This window comes from Mirounga leonina, unplaced genomic scaffold (assembly GCF_011800145.1).
Source record: "Mirounga leonina isolate KUSES-001 unplaced genomic scaffold, KU_Mleo_1.0 Mir_151, whole genome shotgun sequence".
NCBI lineage: Eukaryota > Metazoa > Chordata > Mammalia > Carnivora > Phocidae > Mirounga > Mirounga leonina.
Genome location: NW_023270377.1, coordinates 16,732,037 through 16,738,558, shown reverse-complemented (window position 1 = coordinate 16,738,558; position 6,522 = coordinate 16,732,037). Strand labels below are relative to the sequence as shown.

Genomic DNA, 6,522 nt, shown 5'->3' with positions numbered 1-6,522 from the left:
GGAAAGGCACACAGACCTATCAAATTTAATGTGCTCATTCTAAATTCGTAGTGAATTTCTCTCATCTCTCCCTTTCTCTTTTCCTTCATCTCAGCCCCCATCTGTTCCCTTTTCTTTCTCACTTGGCCACCCACCATTTTCCTAATGCTTTGGAGAGTACCAATAGATAAGCTTTGGACTCTCAAATTTGCCACATGTATGTTTTAAAAGTAATTATTTGTGGATCAGCTTTCCTTCACATACATATTACAGATTGCATTTTAGTTAGATCTCTTTACTGGGCTTCTTAAACTTAACGCTGAGTCTTTTCAGGGAGACAGTATTGAATAGAGATTATAAACGTAGACTTGAGATCCCAGGCTTGTGATGAGTTTTACCACTTGTGAGCCCAGTCTTTTGATCTTAGAAGAGCTACCTAACAGCTCGGAGCCTTAGTTTCCTGATTTCCATTTAACAAAATGAAGATGTTATGAAGATGAAATTAGATAATCCATTTAAAATGTTTCGTATAGCATCTGATTCATACTAAGTATTCAGTAGAGTTGGCTACTCTTCATCATTTTCATAATCATTGTGGAGGTGCCAAGTGGAAGGTTGCATCTTTCTTGTAACATTCACTGTGATTGAGGAATTAAGGGACAGAGGTAAGTGATTTCACTCATAAGTCATACAAGGTATTGTTTTTACGTTAAAACAAATACAGCCCTATTATAGCACAGAAGACACAAGTTCCATGGATTGTTCAAGATGAAATAAGGCCACCGAATTTTGTACTGCTAGTGAGCGAGAAGCCCCTGAAGAAGTACGTTTACTTTCTTCTATCACTTGGGGTCTTCCGGGGGAGATTTGGGGAGGTGCTGCTATTGGCTAAAACAGTAGCAACAAAAGAGACCCAGTCCGCTCAACCAAGTATCAGACATCATTCTCTTAAGTTGTTCATTTGTCTATGTGTTTTACTTAGGAATGCAGAAAGTTTCCGATTATTTTTTATTTATTTATTTTAAATGGTGGAAGTATATTAACAATGTTTTATCAAATTCTCACTGATTTTGCAAGTTAGTTTTGTTATATTTATTTTATAGGTGAGGAAATTGAACCTCAAAGATTAAATAACTTGTGTAAACTTTTGATCAATGAGTGATGGATCTGGGCTTTGAACTCAGGTCTTGTGGCTCTTTCCATTCTGTTTTACTGCATCCCACTGGATTTGATTGAAATGATTTTGATTGTATGGTGAGTGTTATAACTTAAGTTATATAACTTAAGTTAATAACTTAAGTTAATAACTAAGCTTATTTTCAGCAATTCCTTTCCCTGCATAGCTCCAAGTTAGTGTTGGCCCACTGGAGATATTTTTTGAGTGAGATCTGGATGGTATAAATGAAGGAGCGGCCATATTCCTATTCACTGGGGAGGTCAGTGCTAGGCATGAAGCACCATAGCATATGACACATGTTGCCATTCACCTGCTGGCTCATCTGGTTGACATGGGAGAACAGCTGGCCCTCAGTGTCTCCTGCTGGAGCTTCTGCTTCTGTTTCTCCAGCTCCTGAGCCAGGTGCTTGTTGAGGAGCACCAGCCTTTCTAGCAGGCACAACAGAACATATAATTTCTAAGGCCCAATGTAAAATGAAAATATGGGGTCCCTTATTCAAATATCATTAAGAATTTCAAGATGGTACCAGCAGAGCATGAAACCAAGCATGAAATTTTTCTAAGCAGGAGACTCTGAGTTGTCACATAGGCTACATACACATGAAGCCAGCTCTGCCTTCAGGACACCCCTTCCTCAAGGCTGGAGGCTTGGAAATGGTGACCGACCAATGCGAGTTCCAGGTCAGTCTTATATGGTCTAGTCTGACCTTGCTTTTCCCAGTTCATGTCCATCTCCTCTGGCTGATTGCCTGTCCTGCAGACTTCAGATGTACAAATAACAACCTCACATAAACTAGATAACTGGGTGCCTCAATTGCCTAAGGTCAAATTTCTTAGGGATAATTGAGAAGATAATTTGCAATACATTTTCTGGGTTCTGCAATTCAGATGAGGAACCCTAGGTGAGAAAGCCTGGAAAGAAGTAGACATTAAAGAGATGATCATACATAGGGCTCCTGGGTGGCACAGGTGGTTAAACGTTGGACTCTTGATTTCAGCTCAGGTCCTGATCTCAGGGTCATGAGATCGAGCCCCTTGGTGGGCTCCGTGCTCAGCAAGGAGTCTGCTTGAGTTTCTTTCTCCCTCTCCCTCTGCCCCCCACCCCCCTGCACTTGTATGTGCTCTCTGTCTCTCTCTCTGGGATAAACAAATAAATCTTAAAAGAGAGAGAGAGATGATCACACAATTATCACTGTATTTGCCACTATGGTTGTTGTGAAAGGAGGATCCAGAACACTCAGATTTCCCTCCTGCTTTCTAGGAATGTCATTTTTGGATCAGACTTGGGAGAGGTCTTTAGACATATCTCATCATCAGAAGCCACTGGAGAAGATACCTCTATAGATTTACCTAGCAGATTAGAGGATTATTTAGAATCAACAAATAATTGATTCTGAGTTTTGAACAAATTCTGAAATTAATATTTTGAAGAATCATGATTTCTTCTCTGTGACCTTCCTAATAGTCTGGTAGTCCCTAACTTTCCTCAAATAACTGGAGATGAGCAGGTTTCTATACCATAGAGCCACCCATTCTTATAGTATTATTTTACTCCTATCGCTTCTCGGCCTTTTGGCTAAGATCAAGTGTAGTATTATTTTACTCCTATGGTACTATAGTAGTCTGATAGTATTATTTCAAGGACACCAGTAGAGACCCTCTATTTTCTCCCACATCTTCATTAAGCTTTATTTATTTTTTTTTAAATAGTGGGGATAATTTTTGAATTTCATGAGAAGATCCAAGACTTACAATGAGAAAACTGGTGAAGATGAAGAGGTGTATGTTGTCAGGTCCTCCTCCAAGGACAAGAGGAAGAAAGAAGGGGTAAAAGAGTATGTCATGGATAGATTTAAAAGCCACCAACAGAATAGGGATAGGGCTCTAGGGCAGGGGTCAGCCCCCCCTCCTTTTTTTTTTTTGCAAAGGGCCAGAGAATAAATATTTTCTGCTTTGTGGGCCATACAGTCTCTCTTGCAACTATTGAACTCTAGTGTTGTAACATATAAACAGCCATAGAGGATACTCAAATGACTGTGTCCCAATAAAATATTATGATGGACACTGAACCTTGAATTTCATATCATTTTCATGTGCCACAAAATATTATTCTCCTATTAATTTTTTTCAATCATTTAAAAATGTAAAAACCATTCTTAGCTCTCAGACTGAACCAAAGCAGGCAGTGGATTGGAGTTTGCCAACTCCCTTTCTAGGGGCAAACATTCCTGACTGTAAGTTGGCCTAAAATTGGCTTGGCCACTAGGCCAGGATATTTATAATGGGTAACAAAACATTCAAACCATGGCGGGATTGTTCCAATGCAGAATCCTGGGCCTTAGAAATCGTATATTTTACCAGTACTCCAGGTAGTTGTGAGTACAATAAAGTTTTAAAACTATATGGTAAAATTAGGTAGTCCTTTCTCTGATTCCTCCCCTTTTGTTTGTGAGAAAAGGTGAATAGCAGACATTGTCTTGATTGTAAAGGATGAGACAAAACTACATGCATAAACACATTTGGACATATATCTACACATTCATGTTTGCATAATATCTATATAGGTGCACAAATGCACGTGCATATTGATATGTGTGCACACATCCCCATGTTTATATAGATATGGTTGCTTCATTGCACGCCCATGCACCAGGACATGTGCAGAATCTTCTTTGGCATCACTTCTTTACGATAGTGATGAAAATCCAAATGATCATTTGAGATAATAACTGCTTCCATACCACACACATGTCTTGACATAGAATGAAGTAGAAATCATCATATGACACTACTACCTCTGCTGAAGTTGGACGTAGGGGAAGCAAGCGTTTATTTCTTCCAGCCTTTAAACCCTCATTAATATGTGTTGATGAAGTCCTTTATCACATCAAAGAAGTACCATCTTTTAGAGATGGTTGCTTTGAATAAAAGTTTCAAACTATGGGTACAAAGTAAAATTCCTTAAAATATCTAAATGAATAAACAAGTTCAAATATTATTCATAAAAAATATTGCTCACTAATGGGCTTTAGAGTGCTCTGATTAATTTGAAATGATATTCAGATAAAGGACAAAGTTATTTAACCTCCTCTTAGTGCCATTCTTTCACTTTAGCATCCTTTTTTATTCCTTTAATTTGTATAGTGTAGCTTTAAACTTGACGTTTCCTTTCCCATTTAGAGGGAGGTTCCCAAACACAAGAATAATTCCTCCTGATAATATTGCTCATTAGGAACATTTCCAGCAAGAGAAGTGAATGGTGCCACAAATATCTCTTCATTTCCAGCATGGCAAATAGTCTGTCAGGACAATACCCTGGCCAATTGTTTAATTGTGTATCAGGTTTAGGTGACAGAACTTGGATATGACATGACAAAAGGGCTTAGGAAGAGCTATCCATCTTCCTTTCCTTTAGAACAGCAGAGTCTTCGATAAAGACATCTGTTAAGTCTGTATTTCCTAAGGCATAGAGAACCAGTCTTCTTACCTTTCAATTAGTAATGGAAGAACTTCAAAAAGGTAAGGTTTCATTTTTATTTTTGCTATTGCTGGCAGGTTTCGGATACTTGGAGAGTTTGATGGATTCCATCCCCTCCTCTTCTGTTTCTTTTTATTCATACCCTCAGGATGACTCCTATTAGTTAGAAGTTCATTGGTTTCCTTTTCTTATTTGCATGCATTTAATTATTTTTAAGATATTGGCCAGGAGAGAAAGAAAAGAAAATCTTTTTGCAGAAAACATTTTTGTTCTTTTAGGAAATTATGGACACCTTTTAGAACTGTTGAATGAACTCATTTGAGCTACCTCTTCACCCATCATCACTTGCAAATAATTTCTTCCCAAGCTCAGTTTTCCTACAGTTTTCATCGAAATAAAAATGTAACCACGATTAAAGATTATTATCTCAAAGGATCTGTATTAATCCTATTTTTTTATTTTAAGGTTTGAATTTTGGATCCTCTTCTTTTTCAGAGCTTCTAAACTACTTTGTCTTAAGCTAGAGGTCAAGATTTCCAAATTATTCTTCACAGTATAAGCACATCTGGAGACCTGAACTGTGGTGCTGGATGTAAATAATGTTGTAAATAGTGTCTTGGCATTTCCCCTCCAATATGTATTTACTCTCCTACTTCTACTTTACGCAAAAGGAGACAAAGCTTCATTTTCACTTTAACCTCAACTTGACCCTAATGGTCCCCCTATACTAGATCAATCATCCATCCATCCCTCTATCCATCCATCCATCCATCCATCCATCCATCTATCTATCCATCCATCCATCCATCCATCCATCCATCCATCCATCCATCCATCCATCATCCATCCATTCATCTATCCATCCAATATGTGTTACTTGGTACCTACTCTGTGCTTAACACTTTGCTAGATGTTGAAGAAATAATGGTGGGGAAAAGAACCTCAGACATAGTTTCTGCCTCAGGGAACTTAACGGTCTAGTGGGGAGTAAGACACTGATTTTTGAAAATCACAAAATAATTGTATATTTTCAATGGAAGAGATATACCTGATGCATAAAAACTTTTTAAAAATATTTATTTATTTGACAGAGATGGGGGGAGGGGCAGAGAGAGAGAGGGAGAGAGAGAATCTCCAGCAGACTGTGCTAAGCTCAGAGCCCCGAGTGCAGAGTCCATCGTGGGGGTTTTATCTTAAGACCCTGAGATCATGACCTGAGCTAAAATCAAGAGTCCAATGCTTAACCGACTGAACCACCCAGGCACCCCCTAATGCATGAAAACTTTTAACAGAGCAAGTTTACCTGCCCTAAAGAAATGGTGACAGAGCCAAGGTGGGAGAAGAAGGGGGAAGGAGAAGTGTTAAGATGGAAGAATGGAAATTAGGCAACAAACTAACCTTTCCTCCAAAAAACAAAACAAAACAAAAAATGCAACCTCACATTAAAACAAAACTACTATAATTTTATATAACTATGACTAAGACTTTTATCATGTTCTAGTCATACAGCATTTCAAATTTCTGCATTGTCTATAGAGTATAAACAGCTAATGAGAAAAGCTTTGTCATCTTAAGTAAATGCCCCATCTTCTTCAATTAGTAAGCAATAAATATTTATAGGTGATGATAATTATGTCATAATTTGGTTAGGATCCCAATCACTAGTAGAACTGAATAAAGGGAAAGTGTTGGGAGATACACAGTTCATTAGCCAGTTCATTTGCAATTCGGAAATCTAAAAAGCTCTAACAATTAAATACATTTTTTGTAACTTGGTCACTGAACCTTATTTGGTAAAACTTGACCTGCACTGATGTGAAGATATGTGTGATCTTTGTATATATGTCAACTAGAGTGGACATTCGTGTATTTTACTGCAAAGATTTGAA

The 6,522-nt window shown here is 37.9% G+C and overlaps 1 pseudogene; it reads left to right on the top strand.

The window, feature by feature from the left end:
• The first annotated feature begins 2,711 nt into the window (after positions 1-2,711).
• LOC118012789 lies at positions 2,712-2,817 on the top strand (annotated as a pseudogene).
• Positions 2,818-6,522: the final 3,705 nt, after the last annotated feature.